The sequence below is a fragment of the Onychostoma macrolepis genome, chromosome 07, assembly GCF_012432095.1.
Source record: "Onychostoma macrolepis isolate SWU-2019 chromosome 07, ASM1243209v1, whole genome shotgun sequence".
Classification (NCBI taxonomy): Eukaryota; Metazoa; Chordata; class Actinopteri; order Cypriniformes; family Cyprinidae; genus Onychostoma; species Onychostoma macrolepis.
The window spans coordinates 791288-817220 of NC_081161.1; the positions used below are offsets into that span (position 1 = coordinate 791288).

A 25933-nucleotide genomic window follows, 5' to 3' on the forward strand; every position below is an offset into this window, starting at 1 on the left:
TTGACTTCCCCGCACTATGAGCGTCTTCAGAGCTTCATTGTGCTGAATATTTACCGGAAACTTCCACACGGGTGGGTCAGCACATGAGAGCCTGGAGTTACTCGTCTTTTTTTGTGTCTTGTGCTCTAATTCCCTCCTGCTCCTCCACTTCTCGCTGGCGTTCTAATCGTAACAGAAGCGGGCAGATCAAACAGCTGTGTGACACATCGATTTCTCAACACGGTTAGATGTTCTGGAATTATGCGCCGGAGATCACGCAAGCGTTGTTCAGCATCTGTGCTGTCACATCAGACTGGATCGGCACAGGTGTCAAACGCAGACGTCCACGCTAATGAACGCTCCGTGAAAACTTACATTAACAATCCATAGATCAACATTGCACTCTCACTCTGCTTTTACAGTCGCTCGACACACGTCAAAGCCTCAACATCACCCAGTGTGTTTGCGGTTTAATAGTCGCTCAGAATCCCATTCAGTCCTTTGCTTTATCTATTACACATCTGGAGCCATATGACTGACTAGCAAACAGATCGCTCCGGATTGGACGATCAGCGCTTGAAGTCACTGTGAAATAGCCGATATACACACACAGCTGTGATCAGGGGCAGAATCTAATAGCGTTTGTGTAAAGACGCCACTGAAATGGATAAAAATGCCTCCAAAACTCAAGACATGGGGAAAACATGCCTCTGACTCTTATTTATAATAGACAAGCAAAATCACAACAAAAAAAAAAGTTTTTCCTGAATAACAGCACAATTGCGAGTGATATTTATTGAACTGTTGTATGAAACCAATAAGACGTTAATATTAAGTGACTTACATTTTAGACACTGTACTGTAAAAAATGTTTCTCAAAGATTTTTTGGAACCATTTCTTTGTCAAAAAAAAATAAATAAATAAAAAGAGACAAACAGCAGTTTCATTACTGAATGAATCCACATTTTTAATGAATATGTAGCGTGATTAATTCAGTGACCCATTTATAAAGATGTCCACTTTATTTGTTCCTGAATTAATGGTTTGAATCAATTATTCAATGTCAGTTTAGATTGTATTTAAAAGTATAATACAAAAGGGTTTTTATTTATTTATTTATTTTTTCATATTTTCACATTTTATTAATTTTACTTCATATAGTGTCTTATTATAATTCAATTGTATTATTAAATTTACACATTTGATATAAAGCATGGCATGTAAAGTAGATTTAATAAGTTTAGAAAACAAAAGTCCCTTATAAAGGAAAATGCCCCTGTAAATCAATTTTAGGAGCAAATTCAGATCAGTTTAATTCTATATTCATGTCCAATCTACACTGTCCACTGTAAATATATGCAGTGTGATTTAACAAACAACAGTAGGACACTTACAGTTACACTAATAAACTATATAACTTTGCGAATGGCATTGTGATTATTATTAATAAATGTCATTATTTATTGACCCCTGATGTCTTTTGTCATGTTGCTGTGGTCAGTGTTTTGTAAAAGCCATAAGTTGCAGAGTTACCACGGTTTTACTACAGTTAATGGGCTTTATGACAACACCCTAGTAAAATCACAGTACTGCATGACCTCAAAGGACCTATTGCTTTAATACATATAGAGTGCGTGTGTGTGTGTGGCTTTTCCATGTCTCTGGTTATGACCTTCTTGCTCCTAAACAGCAGACATGATTCATGTTGCTCATTTCATATTGTGTGTGTGTATTTAGGGGCACACACACACACACACACACACACACACGTGTATCATTACTGTATGGATGTTTGAAGATGAGGTCATGTTGGTGTGTGTGTGTTTTTCAGAGCAGGTGAATGTTTTTTAGTGTGTTTTTTCAGCGTATTGTGGAGTTATTAGTATTCTGAATATCTTTGCTCATTTGTTCATGCACACATGTTTCCCTGCGGATAGAAGCGTCTGTGCATTTGCTCTTATTAGCATCTGTTTATTTATTCATGACGTTTAACTAGCACCGTTTTTTACCAGTTTGTCAACATATAAAAAGCAGCATCGTAATAATGAGGCGATGTGGACACACACACACACTCACCTGTCGACACTGAAGGTCGCGTTTGGCTCCCGCAGGTTAGCGAAACGGCCCGCGGCGGCTCGGGGATTCTGGACGTTTGCTTTTATTTGCTCTTAACGGCGGTTTTCTCGTGTAACAAGAGCTGAAACATCTTCTTCAGGCCTGGAAGTGCCTCAGGCGGCTCAAACCTCCTCACAATGATCCACCGTAAAGTTTTATAGCAGGATAAATCTCTGTGTGTGTGTGTGTGTGGCTTTCATACTTCTAGCAATCTGGCTCATTAGGTTTTAGTTCAGTCAATGACAAACCCAAATTATCTGCCCCCATAACTACACAAACATCCCATTATAACCCAGTGACCTCTGTAGGGCTGTGTGTGTGTGTATATGTGTGTATATATGTGTGTATATATATGTGTATATATATATATTAGTGTCATCAATCGATTAAAAAATTTAATCGCATAATCTTGATTAATCGCACATTTTAAATACTAGGATTTACTTGTAAATGTGTTGAAAAAGAAATGCATGGCAAACTAGTTTAAGAAAACATAACCTTTTACACTTCCGCCAGGTATGAGACATAATCCTTATTATTCTTTTATTATTATTATTTTGTTTTTATTCAGCCATTATCAGCCTTTATACTGGCGATAAAACGTATACCAAGCCACATCGCTTCAATCCCAGTATACATTTACCCAACTATTATCAAAAGTATTTCTAAATAAATACAACAAAACATTTATTGCGACCTTGCGTGAAGTATTATGACAAAAATGCATTATGAAGAAGAATTGGACCTGTTCTGCAGCTGCATTAGAGCTAATATTAGCATCATGCTTCATAAGACAATTTATGAGATTAATAGTGCACTTTTACTCAGAACTCACTTCAAACCACCATCGAGTGTTTGTAATAACCTACTTTTACGATCACATGTGCAATTTGGTCGTTTACTGTTGTTAAAATATGCTATTTATAGCCTTTTATATCGCTGCACAAATTAGCATTTCAGATGTACACATTCTCTCCAGAAAATCACATACAGACCATATCTATCGTAATCGTGTGTGTATTATCTTATATAATCTATAGTGGCTGTTGTCATGTTTATTTCTGCTGTGTAAAAGCCTTAACCTGTGCTCTGCTGAAACTCACGTTGTTTGTTACAACCGCCTCTCTGTTCTTAAGTTGTCAGGTATACATTCCAAGTATAATACACATTAGAAAAAGGATCTATTTTAATTTTTATTTGTCAATATACACTTTGGGTGGCTGCGGTACATTATAAAAGTAATGTCATTTTTTCCCGCAACTGTATTTTCAAAATAGCCCACTTGTGCCGCTGCCCTGGCAACACTGGTTCTGTCCCCTCATCACACAACCATAGATAACCCTCTGCACTGCGATGACGGGAAGAAGTTGGGGTCAAACATTATCAAACGATTAATTTGCGTTAAAAAATATATTAACACGTAAAATGTTTTTGATTAATCGCATGCGTTAACGCGTTAACGTTGACACCTAATATATATATATATATATATATATATATATATATATATATATATATATATATATATATATATATATATATATATATATCTTAATCTTAGAATCTTAAAAGAAAGAAGCTTTAAATAAATATTATATATATCTTAATCTTAGAATCTTAAAAGAAAGAAGCTTTAAATAAATATGTTAACGTGCGTGAATAAATCCAACTTCCCCTGGCTATAGATTAAAGTTTAGCTTTCTAATCCGTCACCAACAGAGGAGCATTTTGGCGGCAGGGATTTAAATCTTTAACAAGACTCAAATTGACACAGGCAGAGTGGAAGACTTTTTTTTTTTTTTTGATCAGGTAGGGTACATAACAAGTGATTTCAACCCGTTTAGTCGGTTTATTTATATCGTGTATATATTATTTATCTCGTATAAGATGCATTTGGTTGAGTTACCAGCGCTTCATTGTAGTAGCCTACTATACATACGGTGATCTCTTCAGCTTGCGGTGCAGCTATGACTGGCACTGTCATATACATAGCATTATAATGAGAACACTATTATAATAAAACGCTGTGATTTTTTAGTGTTTAGTTGTGTTTCTGCATGTTATTGCGTGAAGAACGCGTCCACAAAAGGAGTTCATTCAGAGCCGCGCAGATGCATTCATGTGCATTCGGGGCATTTTGTGCAGAAAGCCTATAAGTTGTAATATTAACGTTATGTTATGTAAATAACGAAGCGTATTATATGTGAGATAAATGAGTTAAATCCCTTTGATTAAAAACCTGCTATCAAATGCTTCATTCTACTGGTCATTCAGCGCGTGCAGCTCAAAACAGAAATGCAGAACGTTATAACTACGATCATATACATAACGTTATAATGAGAGCACTATTGTAAAAAGAAAATTGTGAATTCTTAAGGGTTTTGCTGACGTGTAATGTTAACTATCTTTTAATCAAAACATAAAACATTATTTACCCCGTTTGTATCTGCGAGGCGTCCCTATTTATGACTGTCGAACGTCTGACTTGACTCTTGTGCTGCGTCCCAATTCGCCTACTTATACTATGCCCTAAAAGTATGTACTCTTTTTGTGAAGAAAAAGTAGTTTTAAGTATGTAGCAGAATAGTAGGCGAGCTTTGGGACATACTTCGTCATAGCTGCGTCTTTAATGGACGCTCTGTTGCTTAGTTACGTGCATCCTGTAACTGTTTAAACTGCCCTGTCAATCATCTTGTCACAGTTAACATCATCCACATTTCGTTTAATTTGATTTCCTACCGTACTGGAGAGAAATAAAGAAGCACATCGCGGGTCTTTCATGTCGATAACTCTGCTCATGTGTTTGCATGATGATGCATTTGAAAGTTAATGACCAAAGGTATCATCATAAAAGTTCACAGTGTTGCTGCAGATGAAATATAAGGTGGATAACATTAAATAAATATTTTTTTTCATCAGATGAGACATTGATTATTTATCACTCAAATCCTTTTCTCTACCTGTCAGTCGGTCGCGCATATCTGCCATGGTTGTAGTTTTTTAACACTTTTTATGCGTGTTTGTAGTTCTGATCGAATCCTCGTCCACCGCACAATGTGTTGTGGGCAATATTAGCCGTTAGAGTGTGCATCGATCTGCACTTCGAATTCTAACCGGAAGTAGTAACCGGAATCTTTGGCATACTTTTTTAAACATACTATGATTTGGGACATACTAATTCTATTTTTGAATACTATTTAGGACGGATAGTATGCGAATTGGGACGCAGCATTGGTAATGTATTTTGCCCCGCCCCCAAATATATGATTCGACTATCAGTCGACTATCGGCATGATTCGAAATTTCCGATTCAACTATGAAAATCCTTAGTCGGGGACACCCCTATTATATATATGTATATAAAACGGTTAGTTCCATTCCTCCATTCTGATTGGTCAGCAGCTGTGTTTTATTCACGATACAGCAGGGCTATGACCGCATCACTGAGCAACACCCTTAGCAACATACACAATCAATAATATAGCATCAAAACGGTTTAATTTATTATGTATTTCAGCAGAATTAACTGTTTGCTATTTATTTAATGAAGTATGAGTGACCCCTGGTGGTGTTATGTTGTTATGTGTTATTGTCTTTAATTTTGAGACCCCGCACTTCCCCGTCTAATAAACGCTTCTCATGCGGAGATATGTTGATGTGTGTGCGGCGAACGTCTGTGTGGAAGCCTACAGTTTCCGAAGTGAGGAGGGAATACTACTGTATTGTTAGTTTTCTGTTTCAGGTATGATTCTGTATGTAATGACGCTTGCAAACTCGCACTGTGCCGCGAATCGGTCTGTTTTAAACTAAAAGACGGAAAACAGACGTTTCCTCATGCTGAGAGATAAGCAGATGTTGATGAGAAAATATCATATATGGTGTTAAAACAATAAACGACACAGCGGATGATAAGACCTCTCTGTTTTTATTTAAGCTCCATTAGATGAGAGGCATGTTCGGAACATTCTCTTGTCGTTTACTGTTGCTGTCAGGAACTATTTTTTAGCCGAAGGACAGCATTTAACGAACTTCTCAAAAAAGTAACATTTCAAAACATACATTTGTGGTTTTACTATTTTTTTTTTATCGTGTGGTAACCGTTTTATAAAAGCAATAAGGTACTCGAGGCCGTGCTGTATCGTGAATAAATCACGGCTGAAGGGGTTGCAGGCCGTGATTTATTCACGATACAGCACTGCCTCTCGTACCTTATTGCTTACATAAATATTATATATATATATATATATATATATATATATATATATATACACATACATACACACATATATACATCCTTTATGTATTGTATAAAAACATTTTTTGTGAATACAGACTTTTCTAAAATCTGATCAAACTACATAATGATTTTTTTTAAATTTCATTATATTCAACATTTGTAATTGTTCTCTTCATAGGTTTGAATATATTTCATTATAGTTTTGCTTAATTTCATCTTTAAAAATGAACAGTCTAAATACTCCTGATGAGGACTTAGAGAACTTTTGAAGGACTCATATTATTTCTTAACATTTGGAAATCAATTATCAAAATATGCTGAACTCACTCTTCAGACCAAACATAGAGAAATGTTGCAGTAAAATAAGAAATCAAACAATAACACTGGGCTATTTCATTCTAGAGGTCAAGTAGAATAAATTATTTCATTACTTTTGGTGCAAAATCACCTTGACTAATATATTAAATGGACTTTAGCAGATAAGAAAACTGAAATATTGTGCAGTTTGTGTCCTATAACTTTATTATCATGAGCTCCCTAAACACCGGTGTCAGAGACCCTCATGTGCAGAAGTGGATAATGAAGTCTTGTCATGTCTGGAGCGCAGAGTAAAAGCTGATGTATTTGGGGAAAGAGTCTGTTTGTGAGAGGGAACGTGCGGGGAGGTTTTCATGGCTCAACCCCTGCCAAACAGACACTTATTCTGAGGAAGAGAGCCGTTTCTCCCGGGACACACACACACACACATATGTTCACATCCAGCTCATCTGAATTTCTAAAGCTCTGCTTTCACCATGTGTAATTTCCACACGACTGGAGCAGCATCCCAGAACGAGCCGAGATGATGTTATTCCACCATGTTACAGCAGATCTGTGTGTGTGTGTGTGTGTGTGTGTGTGTGTGTGCTGGTATTCCCTATGTTATATGGACCAAATTGTCCCCATGAGTATAATAATACCAGTAATTAACCATGATTGAACTCGTGTACAGTAAAGCCCAAAAACTGCAGCTGTGGTTTCTGTACTGTACAAATACAGTAATAACATTTTAGGTTTCACAGACTTAAATTTACAGTTATTTCACATATAATTCATTATCTGATAAGATGTTAATATACCACCCTACTGAAGTACTCAAATCTGTCCTGTACTTTCATAATATACTGATAACCACTAAAACTCATGTGGTGAAGAAAAAGACATATAACAAATAAAAGTTCATCACAAGTAGCACGTTTTCCATAAGCTGAGGTAAATAGTAATATGGGTTATAACTGTAAAATGAAATTAAAATTCATCAAATACTCAGTTTTTCCTTAAAAAAAAAAGGGATATGAGGAGACATTTACAATTAATTTGAATGCAAAAAGTACACTATGATTTTAAATATTTTTTTAAACTGTATTTCATATTTATGGAACTATTTATATTTTGAACATTGAATTAAATGCCATATACAGTTTATTGTGTAACTGGAATACCGATAATGACCAGAGGGAGGGGGAGCGTATTAAAAAAAAAAAAATTCTGCTTAATGCAGAACTTTTAAATTAAAAACAAGCCTGTGACTCTTATTTTGAAATGTCTTCACTATTTCCAGCTGCCGATTCAAACAGATGAGGGAGATCAAATATGCACTCTTACAACCATCTATAATGTATTACAGTATAAACACAGTGTAAAAGTGCTGTATTCATTATTTGTGATCTGCACTGATAAAGTGAGCCCATAACTCAACTACTGTAACAGCACCGCATTTTTCCTTTGAATGTGCAGCGCTCACATTTATTTAAAAAAATCACCACCTTATGAAGTTTAATATTCACATTAGGTTGTTCCTATTTTTCTGTCCCCAAATTTAAGACCTCTAAAAAATTCACCGACCTACTCCAAAACACATTAGTTCGCACGCATCGATGGTTACTCGCTAATGCAAGTATATTATTCTTGCACTGTTAACCAATTAACAGGTTTTTACCACAGCGTTTTGCCGTTGAAATGATCTTCTGTTCTCGACACTGAACACTCTGCCGCCGGTTACGCTTACGCTGCTTCTGGACGTTTGCCGCCTTGTGAGCGTAATGGACTTTAACTGGTTGCAAAGCCTCATGGGACTCCAGAACCAACTGAGAGAGTGTTGAGGAATCCTGCGAGCGAGTTTAATGAGGACCCAGGGGACGATGCAACGACAGCGATGCCGCAGCCAATCAGAAGCTGTAAAACTCACCTGCTGCTGGAGCACGAGCCCATCAGCGCTATCACACTCACGACAGACGCTCACATGGGAAAACACGCACTGAACAAAACCTGAGCCATGATGCAGCAGGTGGAGCCAGTGCTCAGATTCTGCATTTTGATTGGCTGATGGCTTTGTCAGTCATCAGTGTGGGACTGAACAGACAGACAGCTGACGTTATGTTCACATGTAGAAGAACAAACTGAACTCATACACTGGAAACAACAGTGCAGGATTTAGGGCTTGTTTAGAGACGGTCCTCACTGCAGAACACAAGATCCAGGGGTGTGGTTGGATCTAGATCCACCTCCTCCCACCTTACATTTACCTAAACCTACCAATCTCCACCCCCTGGATGTGGATCCAACACCGCCCCCTGGATCTTTGTTCTGTAGTGAGCGGCTATTGGTTGTTTACACAACATCGTCTTCAATTAAAAACTGAAAACTTTGTATGCCATTGGGCCAGATTGACTAACAGCTTGTGCCAGCGCAAACCATCTTTTGGCGTTAAAATAGCACGGTCAGACACACAATTTATGGGAGGAGAGTACTGAAATGAAACTAACGTTTGCACTCGTCAAATTACTGGCATTTGCACCATTATTGCACCAAACATACTCATACTTTTAAATCATACTTTAACTTAAAATAAATGTGTATAAATATGAAAAATGTGTATTTATAAAATGAGTTAAATTGAATTATGTTCTGTTGGGATTAATTGGATGCAGTACAGCTGAGTTAAGAGTTATTATTATTATTATTATTATTATTATTTTATTTACCTTGTTGGGTTGGGTTGAGTTGAGATTAATTGAATTAAGTTATGTGAAGTTGGTTTGGTTGAGATGTTGATTTAAGTTCATTTCAATTGAGTTTCATGTTGGTTTGAGTTGAATTTATGCATTTGGTGGACACCTCTATCCAAGATGAAATTAGCAATTAGTTTGGTTGAGCTGAACTCAGTTCAGTTGTGTAGGTTTAAGTTTAAGCTGAGCTCAGTTGAGTTGTGTTGAGTTATGCCGGGTTGAATTCAGCTGAATTGAATTGTTGGGTTGTTTTGTTGGGCTGAGATGGATTTGGGCATTTTGCAGATACTTTTATCCACGGCTGAATTCAATTCATTCATGTGGAGTTGAGTTGGACTAAATTCAGTTGATTGAGTTATGTTGGGCTGAGTTGAGATTAATTGAATCAAAATGAATTTGGCTGAGTTGAAATGTTGGGTTAGAAGTTGTGAGAAGTTGATTTTGAGCTGAATTAAATTTGAAATCAATATTTTTGTGGAGACTTTGATGCATTTTATTTTTCAGGATTCACAGATGAACAGAAAGTTAAAAAGAACAGCATTCATTTGAAATAGAAATATTTTGTAACATTATAAATGTCTTTACTGGCACTTTTGATCAATTTAATGCCATATTTAATGTCATATTTTGAGCACTAATACACATTTTTATGATGTCTTGAGAGAGAGAAGATCGCAAAACAATGGAAGTATTTACAGAGTCTTTACTGTCACTCAAACCCGTGTAGCGGCCGTTGAGAGCAAAGACTACTGCATCGCTGATCGCTCACAGTCTCATAGAAACTCATAGAAATCTCCTTTCTCTTGTGAAATGAATCAACGGCTTTCCCGGATTGTCAGCTGTCCAATAATCTCTGACCTTTCAGATGCCTGCAGTTCAATTACTCGCCAAACGAACGCTTCCCACGTTGAGCTGCCGCTGATGGCGTGATGAACTTTACGGCTGTGTGTTTCCTCATTCCCTCCGCTGGCTGATTCCTGAGATTAGACTGATGGGATGAGCGAGGTGCTTTCATCTGAGTTTGTGTGGTTTTAAATTGAACTGCTTTTGTTTTTCAGCTCCTGAGTCCTCAGGATCTTCGCCAGGGCTTTCAGAGGTAACGTGCCGTGGCTTCTGTGCATGTATGCATGTGTAAGCGTGTTCGGCAGTGGGCCGATCTGCTGACGGAGTGCAGGTGTAGCGCTTCAGCAGCAAAACCGCCTCACACACACACACACACACACACACGTTGTCTAGTTTGCCGATTGTGAAATCATTGTGCTGAGCTTTTGTTCTCTCTAAATCTTGACCATCCAATCAGAACCGCCGCTGAGCTGTGACTGACAGTGATGAATGCCCGCCCTGATCCCATCAGCTCTGTTAGCACGAGCAAAGCATGCTGGGAACATCTCGACAGAGACGCTGGCACGTCATTAATACAAACTCTGAGGAAACAAACAAAGGCAAACTGAACTGTTTTATACACCTACAGCACGATCCATCAGCGTGGAGAAACTCTCTCAGACATCAGCTCATTCTTCATACGGCTTACAGACACAGTGCGCGTGTGTGTGTGTGTGTGTGTGTGTGCGTGTGTGTGAGAGAGTGTTTGGATTGTATCACAAGCTTCGCTCACAATGATTTTGCCTGTGAAGAAAAATTTAAAATGTAGAAAGACGAATCAGAGTTGCAGGAAATATCTGCCAGGTTTCTTTTCATGAGTGATTTCCAAAGCTTGCTTTATTTGCCAGAGAAGCAAAACACTACCAAACTACATAATAGAAATATTTAGAAGATTTCATGGCATTTTTGTGGCTGAATTTGCTGCAGCACTTCTCACAAATTGTAACAATTTGTGGAAAAATTTCATTGTTGTTTTACAGTGAAAACCCGTAAATAATCATGAAGTTCTTATGGAACTAGTATTACTAGTGTAATAGCTACTTCTAGATGATTCCCGATGCATTCATTCAAAACATTAAAAAGTAATTCTACCACTATCGTCAAAGATGACTGACAATTGCCTACAGTTTGGATTGGCGGTATGGTTCCGTTCTGGGCAAGAACTGCCTGCGCATCTATGCAGCCTAACATGGATAAGAGGAGGGAAAACAGCAATAACGCCCCAAAACAAAACCATATGCTGATATTCCCTCAACACAAACTGACAGCGAAAATCTCAAAACCTTAAGCAACAAGCATGTTGCCCCTAACCAGATGACCTAATGTTGCCAACACCTGAAAGCTTAAGCAACAACACATTCTCTATAACAACCAGACAGTTTAGGAACAAACGTGCTCCCAAAAACAACCAGATAGCCTAGGAACAAGCATGTTCCCAATACAACTATACAGAACAAGAGCGTCCGATATTTGAACAGGAACAACAGTGAACTGACTTCACTGAACAACGACCCTTTACCATTTGTCCCCGGAGCTGCGCCACAGCAGAAACGATTCCAGCCGCACCATGATCGCTAATTCCTGTCTATCACCCCAAGCTGCTTGAATCTGTGCTGCAGAGTGCTATAAAATAAAGTCGACTTGACTAAGTAAGCCTAAGCAACATAAGCAAGCATGTTGCCAATAATCTGTGAGCATAAAAAGGAACTTAGCTTAGCTTCCTGAAGACATTCGGAGATGAATGGAGAGCAAAACAGCCAGCTGGGATGTGGATGCTTGATCTCTTAATATCCTTCATGTGGGGAGTTCCTGCGGGACGGTGCCTATTATATCAAATGTTGTGAAACATTTTCAGCTTTGCCCTTTTGGCGGTAATGCTGTTTTAGATTTGTAGGGCAAGTCGTTTAATAGTTATTGCCGTCAATCGCTGAATGTGTGAGGAATATTGAAAACAAAACTGACTTAGCCCCGCTGCGAAAGCACGTGTTCAAGTTAACAAACTTGAATGAACCGGCGGTGAGTCCATGAGGGGAACGAATCCCTCTCGCTAAATTCCCGATTGCTCAATTATTTGTGAGATGATAGCGTTTGCCGGGTTTAGGTTAGATTTAGTTTGGTTTAGACTAGGTTTGGTTAGATTAGTTAGAGTTAGGTTTAGTTATGGTTAGATTTAAGTTAGGTTTGGTTAGATTTATTTAGGTTTAGTTAGATTTAGTTAGGGTTTAGGTTAGGTTTATTTATGGTTAAGTTTAATTCAATTCAGGTTTATTTGTATAGTACTTTTCACGATGCAAATCGTTACAAAGCAGCTGTACAGAAAATTAAAGTTTCTACATTATATTTAGTAATGGCTTATCGGTGGTGACTATCTCAAGTTGATGTCCATACAGCAGAAATGTACGGTAAAAATCAAGCAGTTAGTTAACGTCATATAATTAAATTAAGTTAAATTTGGTAAGGTTTAAGTTAGGTTTGGTTATATTTATTTAGGTTTTAGGTTTGGGTAGATTTAGTTAGGGTTTAAGTTTGGTTTGATTTGATTAGATTTATTTAGGTTATTTGGTTAGATTTAGTTATAGTTAGGTTTAGGGATGGTTAGGTTTGGTTAGGTTTAGTTATGGTCAGGTTTAGGGATGGTTAGGTTTGGTTAGGTTTAGTTATGGTCAGGGTTAGGTCTAAATTAGCTTTGCTTAGGTTTAGGATAGGATAGGTCTGAGCTTTAGGAAATATCATCACCTCTGTACAAAAACCATTGTGTGTATGAGACGTCATCTTTAGTCTAGTCAAGTAAGAGTGAGCAAAAGAGTGTGTGTGTGTGTGTGTGTGTGTGTGTGTGTGTTGGGGACTCCAGGCATAATCAGCTCATGTTAGACACCACACACACTCTATGTCACGTGTTGTACTCCATATGAGGCTACAGTCCTCATCATATTCCAGTCACACACATGAACACAGCATCACAAGCTGGTGAGGAATCTGGGCTGCTAACACAGTGAGAGAGAGAGTTAGTCTGACTCGTGACCTCTGAACCCCAGGACGTCTGTTATCGCTTTATCAAACACACACCTACATCAGTGAGAGGGATGCTGGTGTAGTTACAGCATTGGCCTCTTACTGTCCCTCTGACCTCTGACCCCGCAGGCTGTTCACTGTGTCTGAGTGTTTGTGTAATGGAGTTTCACGTGTGTGTGTGTGTGTATCTGATAACGCTCTGCATTCATGTCATTATGATTCAGATCAGATTGTTTGGTTTTGGACGCTCATTGATTTTGATTTGAAAGCGTGTGTGTTTGCGGAGCAGAAATCGGGTGATTGTTTGGGGCGTCGTGTGTGTTCGGTCTGTGAGTTCAGCTTCCCCCTCAATAGGCCCAATTTATGTTTTAATTACTGGGATTCACCCAGCCGGAGTTCACACACACACACACACGCACGCGAGCTGGTGGTGGGGTTGTTGCTGTATTAATGAATTATAATGTGGTGTAAGCTTTCTTCCTGCTGGAGTGAGATGAGCTGTTTAATACCTGCTGGACGGACTTTATTAATGAGGCTTTAATCTGACCAGCACGTTTGTGACGCTGAGCTCATAAATATCATTGACAGCCATGATTAGACCTCATCAATACAGACTATAACTCTCAGTACAATTAACAGAGCCAACCGTTATGTGTGTGTGTGTGTGTTTTCTGCTTTGTTGCACGCTGTATTCACTCATGAAGTCATCAGACTGACTGTAACACACTAAAACACACAGCACAGATGAGTTAGATATAAGGTCGCTTCATGTGTTTTCTCTGAACGGATAGCCATCTGATCGTGGAAAGACCAGGTGTAAATGGCCTCTGAAATGCTTTTGGGACAGATTTAAATTCGATCGCTCAAACCTCGTCAGGAGGTATTTGATCTTGAAATGAGCTGCAGCGCTCATCTGTTACTTTCCTTGATGTGAACTCCTTTAAATTTGCCGGATTTACAGTATATCCATTTTGTGAAGACCCATTTATGTGTCCAAGTGTAAATGGAAATGTTTTGACACATCATATAACTATCTGATCAGAGAAAACACATGAAGTGACCAGATGTAAACAGGCCCATAGAGAAATACAGCTCACATCACAAATTAATAATTGAATGGTGTAGTGTTTCATTTTTTCAGTAAGTAACTGTATTCATAACTAAAAGTCACGGGTTGTTTGACGTCCTGAAGGCATTTGGGGTTCGTTTCTGTATGAAGCGGTTTCCAGAATAAAATGCTGTTTATTTTATCAGATGTTTAAACATTCAGTATGTTATTAAGAAAAGCAATATAGAAACAATATAAAAGCCATTTTCGTTTTAGAAGTCATTCATTTAATCAAACAAACAAATAAATAAATAAATACTTTATTTTATAATGATGATGATAATAATCATCATCACATTCATCATTATCGTTGTTGTTTTACTGCCCAGATTCAGCAGTGATGCCCAATCCCATAAATCTTTGCAAAGTCTTTCTAAACAAACTAGTTTACTGTAATGATCAGAGACACACAGCCCGCATAAACACTGGCTTAAACAGTCCATTTTTAATAAGACAGCGATTTTAATGACTTTTTTGGTATTCAACGTTTCTCTGTCATATTCGCCGTCGTGTATTATTTCTGCTGAGTTTGTTGCAGTGCACGCTGGGCAGAGGATTGAGTCTTTAGCTGAGGGTCTCTTGAACCTGTCTGTGATGTGTTTCAGTGCTGTCTAGGTAGGCAGCTCACTAGGGTTCGGCGCAGAGACGTCCACCGTGAAACTGATGAAAGTGCGGAGGCTGATTTTATATATATTTTTTAAATCTCTTTCTTTCGGTGCGTGAGAAGTGACAGATTGACGTGGCAGCTCTTTCAAGAACCCTCAACTGTAAAATAGAGGAACGAGACACAATGCATGTGATCAGTCAGAGAGAAAGAGAGCGGATGAAAGCGCGGCTGGACACAGAGAACCGTGGGAGTTTGAGACCTCGATTCATTACCACGATCTGTAAGCTTCCTTCATGGATCAGATCCCTGAAACACACACCAGCATCATCAGACACGTTCACCAGCATTACAAAATCATTACGAAATGAACAATTGTCACCATTTCCAAACCTGTATGGGTTTCTTTCTTCTTCTGAACACAAAACAAGATATTCTGAAGAACTTGGTGACCAAACGGTTGTTTTTGTTATTGTTATTTTATTTTTATTTTTTTCATGCACTCTTAAAAATAAAGTCAAGTCATCTTTATTTATACAGCGCTTTTAACAATGCAGATTGTGTCAAAGCACTTAACAGTATCAAATTGGAGGATAGAGTGTCAGTAATGTATAATGATAAGATTAAACACTCAGTTTTCAGTCTAGCTCAGTTTAGTTTAAATAGTATCTGTGCAATAATAAAGGTGCTTCATGATTCCATAGAATAACCTTTTTTTGTCTAAATGGTTCCAAAAAGAACCTTTAACATCTCTTCAGATTATAAAAAGGTAAGAAAGAGACGGTTCTTTAAAGAACCTTTGACTGAATGCTTCTCTGTGGAACCAAAAACTGTTCTTCTATGGCATCTCTGTGAAGAACCTTTTAAGCACCTTTATTTTTAAGAGTGTGTGGAAGTCAATGGCTACCGTCGACTCTTTGTTTCCTGACCGTCATCCAGCGAGTCTCTCCAGCACTTCTGCAGCATTAGAATGCATCTCTCCATCTTTCTGTCGTCCGGTGTCATTGCAGCTCTGGAAGCTGTCATTGCCGGGCTGAGCAGTTCTTCCTCCGCGGCGAAAAGCGACTGTCTCTCGTTACGCACGGTGATCTGTCTCCTCGACGACGGCTGCTGTCACCGTGGCAACTGTCAATCAATCGCTTCGACAGCTGGAGAGAGCGAGTTACAATAATAACGAAAAACCGAGCAGTAAAATCTGCACTCAGGTACACCAGAACTCATCTAACAATTCGAAAGCTTTCCAAACCAGTTATCCTTCGCTGTTTTCAAACCCGTTTAACGGTAGTCGACAAAATTCACATCAATGAATTTTACTTTTAAGATAATTACATTTTGCTGCAAATGTATGTTTCTTGTTGAAAACTAGTAGGCCTACTCAAATTAGGCAGATGTCAAAAAAAAAAAAAAAATATATATATATATATATATATACAAGATAAAGAGGGGAAAAAATCGTATCAATTTGTACGCTCCCTAAAATGTTTGTTTGTTTGTTTGTTTAATCATTACTTTATGGACATGTGTTACTCTTGTGTGATGAACAGTTCTGGTTCAGTGATGGTGATGTGAAATCTGGGCTAGTTGAGAAGCAGTGAAGAACACCTTCATTTATTTATTTTTTTTCAGTTTGTCACATTTAGCATCACTCTAATATTTAGTCAATGTTGCTGTATTAGCATTAGCTTCAGAAACAGCTCATTAGCATTAGTCTGGCAGAGGGCATTTATTTCTTAGCTGTACTGTGTTAATATTCTCTTTCCACTCATTAGATAAACTCTCTAGAATGATTTGCATTCCGGTTCGTTTGATTAATCTCCAAACTGATTCTCAGAAGCCTTGTCCATTATTTTAAACTGGTAATCGCACAGCCGCGTCAATACAAGCCGCTGACGAGATTTATCGTCAACGTATTTGTTATCGTCAAATAATTCATTTTCAGAAAAAAACAGCAATTATTTTTCTGAATCCATCAGTGACAGAGTTTATATTAAAAGTTTGCTCAGACTGATTTCTATCAGATTTTGCAGTATCGTTAAATGTCTGTTTTATAGCATTTTTATCTGACATCTGGAACCACAGAATGCAAAACAGTTGTTTCTTCAGCTTTGGACACTTTTGTGTCCCAAAGGATGACTTTTTCATTTAAGCTACTGTAATATATGTACAACTGTTCTAAAATTGATATACATATACAGTATGTATTAATAAATATGCCTAAATCAAACCTTCAAAAGCTAAGAAAGTAAAGAAGGAAATAATCATAAACGTTTCAGTGTAAGCTTTGAAAATGATGTAAAATATAATTATTTTCACACAAATCATGGTTGACCCACTGCTTTAATATGAATTGAGCTAGAGTTTGTAAATTAACGTTGTTATACGTTCAAGGCCAGATGAACCTGATTTTAGTCTCATCAGACCTTCATACCACTGATGAGCTCGTCTATAGTGATTAACCACAGTTTCAAGATTTCAGAATCAGAAAGAGCTTTATTGCCAGGTATGTTTACACATACGAGGAATTCGTTTTGGTGACAGAAGCTTCCGCGGTGCGACAGAAGGACAGCGACAGGACACAAACACAGACAATAAAAAGTAAATAGGAATAACAATATACAAATTGACAATTTAATTTGAAATAGTTATCATCAGCTTTTATGCTACAAAACTAAATTGTCATAAAGTCAATAATAAAAATAAATAAATAAATAAATAAAAGTTTGTATCAATTGTAAACAGAATATATAATTGTGCTGCAGTTTTGACACTTTATATTTTATATAAACTATTATATATATATATATATATATATATGTCGGCCACCGTAATTCCCATCAGAAAATGAAGCAAACTGAATGAATGACTTGAGATATGGTGGGAATGATCATTTCTGTATGTCCACAGTTAGACAATGCCCTGAGAGAGAGAGAAGTGCTGATAGATGAAGAAACATCTTAAACAGTTTATTGATTGTTGTCCAGTCCTTGTTCTGCTGCAATAAAGCTTCATGTCTTGGCTGTTGAATGCAGTCTATCATGTAAAACAGCACATTGCATCGTGGGAAAGGACATTTGATCTGACGGAGCAGGATCAAACAAGAGATTTCTGTCCGTTTATGGTGTCAGTTTCTTGAAGAATCCGATGGCGGTGCCTCGCGCTTGTCGCCAAAGGCCAAGCGTCACCGGCACCAACACGCCCTCATCCTGAGACAGAGACGTGGATCCGTCTGACATCCGATTCCATCACGATTTGGAAATGAAGTTTAGATCTAAAACGTCAAGCGTCTGGTCTCGGGTCAGATTCTCTGGGTGTTTATGAATCACGTGCAGAGAGTAATGACCGTCTGTGAGCACGTACTGTATGATACCCTACGATCAGCTCGAAGAGACGGGAATCAGCGTACAGGAGCTGGAAGACACGCTTGCTTGAGAACAGCGTTCTCTCTTTTAGAAATCTTCTGGGTAGTTGCCTGGGCTTTGCTGTGGTTCCTTCAGGTCTCCAGTGATCTGGTCTCTAGATAACTTGGCTTCTTCCTTCAACATACACTACCAGTCAAACGATTAAGAATTCTCTTCTGCTCGGCAAGCCTGCATTTATTTGATCCAAAATACAGCAAAAGCAGTAATACTGTGAAATATTTTTACTATTTAAAATTGCTATTTGAATATATTTTAAAATGTAATGTATTTCTGTGATGTGCAGCTATATTTTCAGCATCATTACTCCAGTCTTCAGTGTCACATGATCTTCAGAAATCATTCTAATATACTGATTTGCTGCTCAAGAAACATTTCTGATTATTATTATTATTATTAGTATTATCATTATTATTATTATTATTATTATTATCATCATTATTGTTATTGTTATTATAATTATCATTATCATTATTATTATTATTATCATTATTATTATTATCATTATTATTATTATTATTATCATTATTATTATTATTATTATTGTTATTATTATTATTATTATCATTATTATTATTATCAATAATTAAATCAGTTGATTACAATTTTAGGATTCTTTGATGAATAGAACGATCCAAAGATCAGCATTTATCTGAAATAAAAAGCGTTTGTAACATTATACACTACACCATTCAAAAGTCAGCGTATTTGTAATTTATTGTTTTATTTTATTTCATTTATTTAGTTATTTATTTTTATTTTATTTATTTATTTTGGAGGGGATATATAAATTAATACTTATTAAATTAATAGGATGCTTTAAATTGATCAAAACTGATGATAAATACATACTGTTATAAAATATTTATATTTTGGATAAATGCTGTCCTTCTAAACTTTCTATTCATCAAAGAAACCTGAAAAATTATACTCCGCTGTATAACATAATAATAATAATAATAATAAATACAGTAGTAATAATAATAAAAATAATAATAATAAAAGTTTTTGAGTAGCAAATCAGAATATTATAATGATTCCTGAACAATCATGTGACTGGAATAATGATGCTAAAAATTCAGCTTTGAAATAACAACAATACATTACATTTATATATATATATATATATATATATATATATAAAACAGTTATTTTAAATAGTAAAAATATTTCAAAATTGTACTGTTTTTGCTGTATTTGGGGTCAAATAAATGCAGGCTTGGTGAGTAGAAGAGACTTCTTTAAAAACATTAAAATCTTACTGTTCAAAAACTTTTGACTGGTGGTGTAAATCTGTTGGAGTTTTATCATCTAGCAGGTGAATCACTTAAAAAGTAAAGTAACAGTGCACCTCTCCTCGAAAAGACACACGATTTGAGCTATAAACGATGAAAATAGTGATCCCTGCCTTAGAAAACACCACTAATTAGTTGCCTTTTTTGGAGCAACGCAGTAATGCGATGCGTTCCTCAGCGCTGCTGGTAAGTAATCAACCCCAGGTATAATCAGAGACTAGTCTTGGTGCCAGAGTGTCTGGATCATAATACCTGTTTAAACTGATCCACTTGGGTTGAGATGTGGTGGAAGAGTGTGTGTGTGTGTGCGTTCACATCAGCCTTTGGCTCCAGAACAAGGCCGTGCTCTACTGCGGGACGCTGCTGATATACGGCCTGCCTTTACAAACACGGCAATAAAGATTTGGGTGTTTGAATGAATCATGCAGTCAAACGCCGCTTCATTACTGGAGCTATTAGTCTCCCGGAGGGGGCGATACTTCACGGCCACACATCAACCTTGATGCCGTGGGGTTCTTGGGATCCAGAAATACAGCCTTTCGTCCAAGCTGACCCAGCTCCATGCCATTTGGTCCACTTGGTCGTACCGGCTAGCGGTTTTTGCGTTCGCTCACCAATACACGGCCATCCGTCTTCTTCCCTTCAGGATTAAATGAATTCCCACAGATTCAAATCCGCTGAAATCCAGCCGCTCAGCCGTTGATTGAACAGCACACGCCTCAACCTTCGGTAAACATCGCAGTAAATAAAAACAAACCGTGCCACACCGGAGCTTCTCTCCTTGGACTCGAAGCCAAGTTTTCGTATTGATGCCTCACCTCCATCCATCAGCGCAACAGACGGCTCCTTTATTGACCTCCTAGAGCCACTGAATGACAGAGTCCATTCCTGATAGATAATATCAGCGGCTGATAGATTCCAGCCCACTCTCATTCATCAGATGGGCCTGCTGTATTAGCCGAGCGAGACACGCGCTTAGTCCCAGATTCCCACTGTAAATCCAGTCACGTCCCGCATTATATTACAGTCAGAAGAGAGGACGGCAGAGATATCCCTCTCATGTGCCGTCGCTCTCAAACCGAGGCCGTTCTGCTGTAAAGACCGCCAGCAGACGCCTAAAGACACGACTCGATCCCCTCTAAGGCCCTTTTTACACTAGTGCACCAGTGTAGTTGAGGGTCGATTTCATTTTGAAACGCCATTTTAAACTAAAACAATCCTCGTCTAGACTGACGTTTTCACTGTGTTTCAGAAACCACTCATGCAGGTACAACCATAGCTGTGTAGATGCTCTATTATTTAGATTGCGGACGCGTCTGCATGCTTGGAGCGTTCGAATGGGGAATCTACTTATACATATCTATGGGTACAACAATGAGCATGATGTTATTGTTTACATGGTCATCAAGGATACTCAGCCACACCATCATTTTCAAAAGTCTAAAATGCTGAAGTAGTGTGAACGACAGGCGTAACCATAGCAAAATTTATGCATTTTAAAATGAAAACGCACTTGTGTAAACGTAGCCTGAGGTTTATGCGTGGCTCTGTGTTTGTTCGAGAGTCACCATATTATAAAACGAGCGGTTTGCTGATTGAGGCGGGATCGCGATCTGTGTATTCGCAGGTGGATGAGGGTGCTACAGAAGTCATGTTGAAATAAGAGGGTGCATGTGATATAATGACACCAATTTAAGCAGAGGAATTGAGGTGAGGATGCTGAAGTGGTCATTCTGGACTCTTGGCCTCCTCAGGGAAATAGGACTCATGGAAAGCAAAAATATTTGCATTCACGGCTGCCAAGGTAAACATTGTGTTAGGGTTTCTCAGGGACTCATAAACACAGTATGTATGTCATGTGCGTTTTTCAAGACTTTCCACAGAACAAGGTTACCATGTAGACACGACTGCGTCCATCTGGATCAGGAGATACGGTGAAACTATTTCCCTCGATATTGCATCAATAATTCAGATACTTGTACTGCTAATTCAGATTATGTTAAGATGCTTTTTCTTGGAAAACAAGGCAAACAACATCATGTCAGACGTTTAGCCATCACAAACTAATTATGATATCAAGATACTGAATCGTGACAGACACAATGAAAATGTTTGCATTCTCCCTTGTCACAATATTTTTTTCATTACTACTTGTCTTGATGAGTTTTCAACTAAATGTATTAGTTGAATGTCAAATTCCAGTGAATGTCTTGCTTCAGGTTGTGACTCCGGCAGTGTTGGGCTCGTAACTCAAAACATGTAATACATTACTCATTACTAGGGACTTTTCTTTCCAGCCAACAGTAATTACTTAGATTACTTTTCCACTGCACACCAAAAAAATAGAGAGAATTGTATAATTTTTGCAGCCTGTGAATCTATGAAAGTTACAGATAAATGAAGAGTACAGCTGGCTCAAACTGATGACAAGCCGCTGTTTTTTTTTAAGCAACTTCTGTTAATTAATAAAACACCAACATAGTAAAAATCTGCAACAGGGCTCAAGCAGCTAGAACCAACCAAACAAGCTGGCATCCACAGTAGAAAACGTCTGAGTACCACTACACAATTTACACGTGACATTGGTGTTTTTGTCATCCTTTCTAGCTACACAATTAAAATAATGGCTGTATTTCCAGACGCTATTTGATGCAGACATCTTTGGGACAATTACATTTTAAAATTTTAAATCATTAACAATTAGCAAGTACTTCCTATTATAATAGCATGCAAGTAACCCTAAGCCAAATCCTAATCCTAACCATATAGTAAGTACATGCAGTTAATTAATATTACTCTGTACTTAAATGTATAATTACACTGTCAAAGTGTAAACCCAAAAAAAGTAACTAGTAACTTGCCATTTTTTTTTTTTTTTTTGGATGGTAACTGTAATATTGTTACTTAAATGTTATGTAAGTTACCAGGGAAATTAATATTACTGTAATGCGTCACTAGTCACAGACGAGTCTCATCTATCTCATAGAATAGCTGGCCTGAATTGCTTCAGCTCAATCTGCACATTGTTAATGTTACTGCTGCTATATTATTATCATGCAGTTGCACTCAGTTTGCTACATGTTACTGTGCTGTTGTTTTGCACACAAGTCAGTAACGCACACTCGCACATACAGATATACATAGTCTATATTTCTATATTTACATAATCTGTATTTCTACTTATGCATCACAGTTTTACATGTATTATGTCTGTTTGTTTGTGTGCATGTGTGTGTCTATTTTTTATATAGTTTGGACTTGTCTTGGCATTCACCAGGGACAGCAAAGAAAGCATTTCGTTGCACAGGGAAACTTGTTTTCCTCACTGTGCACATGACAATAAACGCTTTGAATCTTACTAAGTAGTTACTCCAGCAGCAGTCGAACCCGTGTTTTCTAGCGGGGCGTGCGGCTGGGGATCGCAGTATAACTGGAGTCTGGCAGGAGCTCAGGTGAGCGCTGAGAGCACATCTTCCCACCGAGCTGCTCCCACAGACAGTCTGTTGTTTTGCCGTGTCCCGAAGCGGTGGGCTGCACAGATTGTTTTTGGACGAGTTTTAGCAGAACACCTTCGCTGTGTGCTGGTGCCTGCGGGGCAGAGCTTCAGCTGTTGGAATGAGAAGTCCTTCAGTCTGTCTAATGATGCATCGGAAACGCTCGCTCCAGCACACACACAGCTCTCCTGTCCAACGCTCCAGCGTGTGATTCCATAGCACTATTTTTCTTAGATAAGAATCTTTGTCGACGGTATTTAAACTGGGTCAGGACTAGCACTTGTCAGCTATCAGAACATATAACAGCTTTGCTCCGTAAAGCCACACATTAACTCTGCTGCGCCCAACAGGCCAGAGCCGGTACTGACTCACACTCACTCTTACATTCACGCTTTTTACTGTTTTGTCTCTTCGCTGATTGTGTGTTTGCATTTGCCTCTGTCCTGTTCCAGTGGCCCAGCTGTTAATAATTCAGATTCATTACTGAATGATGATGATGATGCTTGTGTGGAGCTGTTTGAGTCAGTTCATTGAGAGCTTCATTAGTTAATGACAGTCTGTGTATGTTTTGTTGTTGTTGTTGAAGTAAGCAGACAGCTACAGTAAACATGATCTGTAATATGATGAATGATTTATAGTGAGTTGCTTTTTTTTTTTTTTATAGTTTTATGAACGGCAGCATCTTCTCATAACCTGCTTGAGTTTTGGGGGGTTCGAGAGGCTCTGACCTGCATTTATGGCCCACAAAAGACACTGTGTTCACCTGAGGAGGTAACCATAGCAACAACTGACTGCTCCAGTGATTTCAATTACAATCAGTATTGACAAAACATGAGAACTGACATTATCTGGCTCTTATGTTTAATGGACTTGCATGTCATGAAATATAAAATAAGCCTTTAGAAATATAGTGGATATAATTGACTTTTTCTTATTTTTGATTGGGGGGAGGGTGTTGGGGGTGAAAAAAAGACCATTTGTGTGAAGACAATCTAAGCACATTGCACTATAACAGAGAGACACAAATGTATTTATTGCAATCAATCAATCAATAAGCAGTTTTCACTTGATTTTTTTCAATTAAGAAAATAAATAAATAAATAAATTCATTAATTAATAAAAGCAGTGTTATATAAAACCAAATTGTACTTCATTTTAAAAGGACAAACAACCAGACAGACAAATAATAAATAAATAAAAGCAGTGTTATTTTTTTTAAACTAATTTTACTTCATTTTAAAAGGACAAACAAACACAAACAGACAGACAGATACATAATACATACATACATAGGCCTACATAAATAATAAATAAATAATCAGTATTCTAGGAATTCCTTAAATAAATAAACAAATACTTTTTACATGGCCTATGCAGTATCACACACAAGTTTGATTACTTGTAAACGGAAGTTACATGCGCTCGAGGAGGTAATGTAACGGTTTCCGGTAGTCCTATAAGGTATTGCACACACAACTTTGTCTAATTGTTTAAAAAGTCTTAAAAACAGCTGACGTCTGTGCTCGTGGGCTCGTGGCGCGAATCGATCTCACGCACAAGCGCTGTTATTGAGACTGAAAGCGCTCACATAATTCGCCGGTGATTATCGCCGCGCCGCGGTGACGTCACTCCGCGCTCCGTGCCTCTCCGGTGCTGCTCGAGCTCGAGCGCGCAGTCTCGCCGCACGCGCCTCCCGCTCGGCACGCGCTCTGCTCTTCTCCGCGCGATGATCCGCTCGCTCCGCCGCGCGTCACGCAGGAGACCATAGACGCGCGTTAAACTCCGCGCCACGAGAGAGACAGAGAGAGAGACGCACGCACGCTCGCGCTCGGCGCTTGGATTACCGCTGGATGTGAATAAACTCTCTTTAGCTGAACTCACACAACACCGCGAGGAGGATGAGGATGAGGATGAGGAGCAGGTAAGACGCTTCACGCGCTCGCAACTCATTCTGGGCTTTTGCAACATGACGAACCACGCCAGAAGAGTGTGTGTGTGTGTGTGTGAGACAGTATATAACAGTGCATAAGAGAGTGTGTGTGTGTGTGTGCGCGCGCGCGCGAGGCGTTTAGGAGGTTTGTTTCACATTGAAGTACAGAGTGTGGTGATTTGGGCTTTTTCTATGCGCTGAAACACTATGGGACTCTCTCTATATATGAGGCTCTCTGTGATTTTTTTTTGGCATATCTATGAGTTTTTAAAGCCTCATGTCGCTGCTGGATTAAACGCTCATCATGTTTCTCATGTCAGATTACACAAATCGCTCGCGTGAGGGTTTGAGCACTTTGACTCTGTCAGATTGAGGTGTCTCTTCATCCTCATGCTGCCGCCGAGGCTTCTCTCCTGTAGTTTCTTTTATTGCGTTCATGTAAAACGAAGCATCAGTCAGGCAAAAACCATTCCGTCTTCCCTTTCTGTCTCGGTCTGTTTTGGTTTTGCCTCGTTAACGTGTACGAGATGAACTTTAGATGGAGGTTCTGACCAAAAAACCACAAACCTCTGAACTCTGAGATAAGGTTTGACACGATCGCCCGTCTCTCTCTCTCTCCGTCTGTCTGTCTGTCTCTCTGCGTCTGTTTGCTCGTGTTTGTCCGCTAGGGGCCCCTGAAGTCCCCACACGAGCGGAGGAAATGAATTGAGCGTTAATGTCATCAGGAGCGACTGTAAAAGGGTTAAAGCAGGCGATAAAGGGGCGAGTCGGTGAGGTGATGAAAATGAGCTCAAAGTGCCCCGTGTGTGTGTG

General features: G+C 38.4%; 1 protein-coding gene across 41 annotated transcripts in view; it reads left to right on the plus strand.

Moving 5' to 3' along the window:
- The window catches only part of LOC131543457 (receptor-type tyrosine-protein phosphatase delta), a 336697-nt gene that overhangs the window by 175139 nt on the left and 135625 nt on the right, over positions 1-25933 (plus strand). For 40 of the 41 annotated variants that reach the window (XM_058780793.1, XM_058780808.1, XM_058780795.1 and 37 more), the window contains one exon: positions 10438-10475. The gene's annotated coding sequence lies outside the window, so the exon portion shown is untranslated. Of the gene's footprint in view, positions 1-10437; positions 10476-24853; positions 25112-25933 lie in introns of those variants that run through there. The other variant, XM_058780790.1, reaches the window with a different exon arrangement.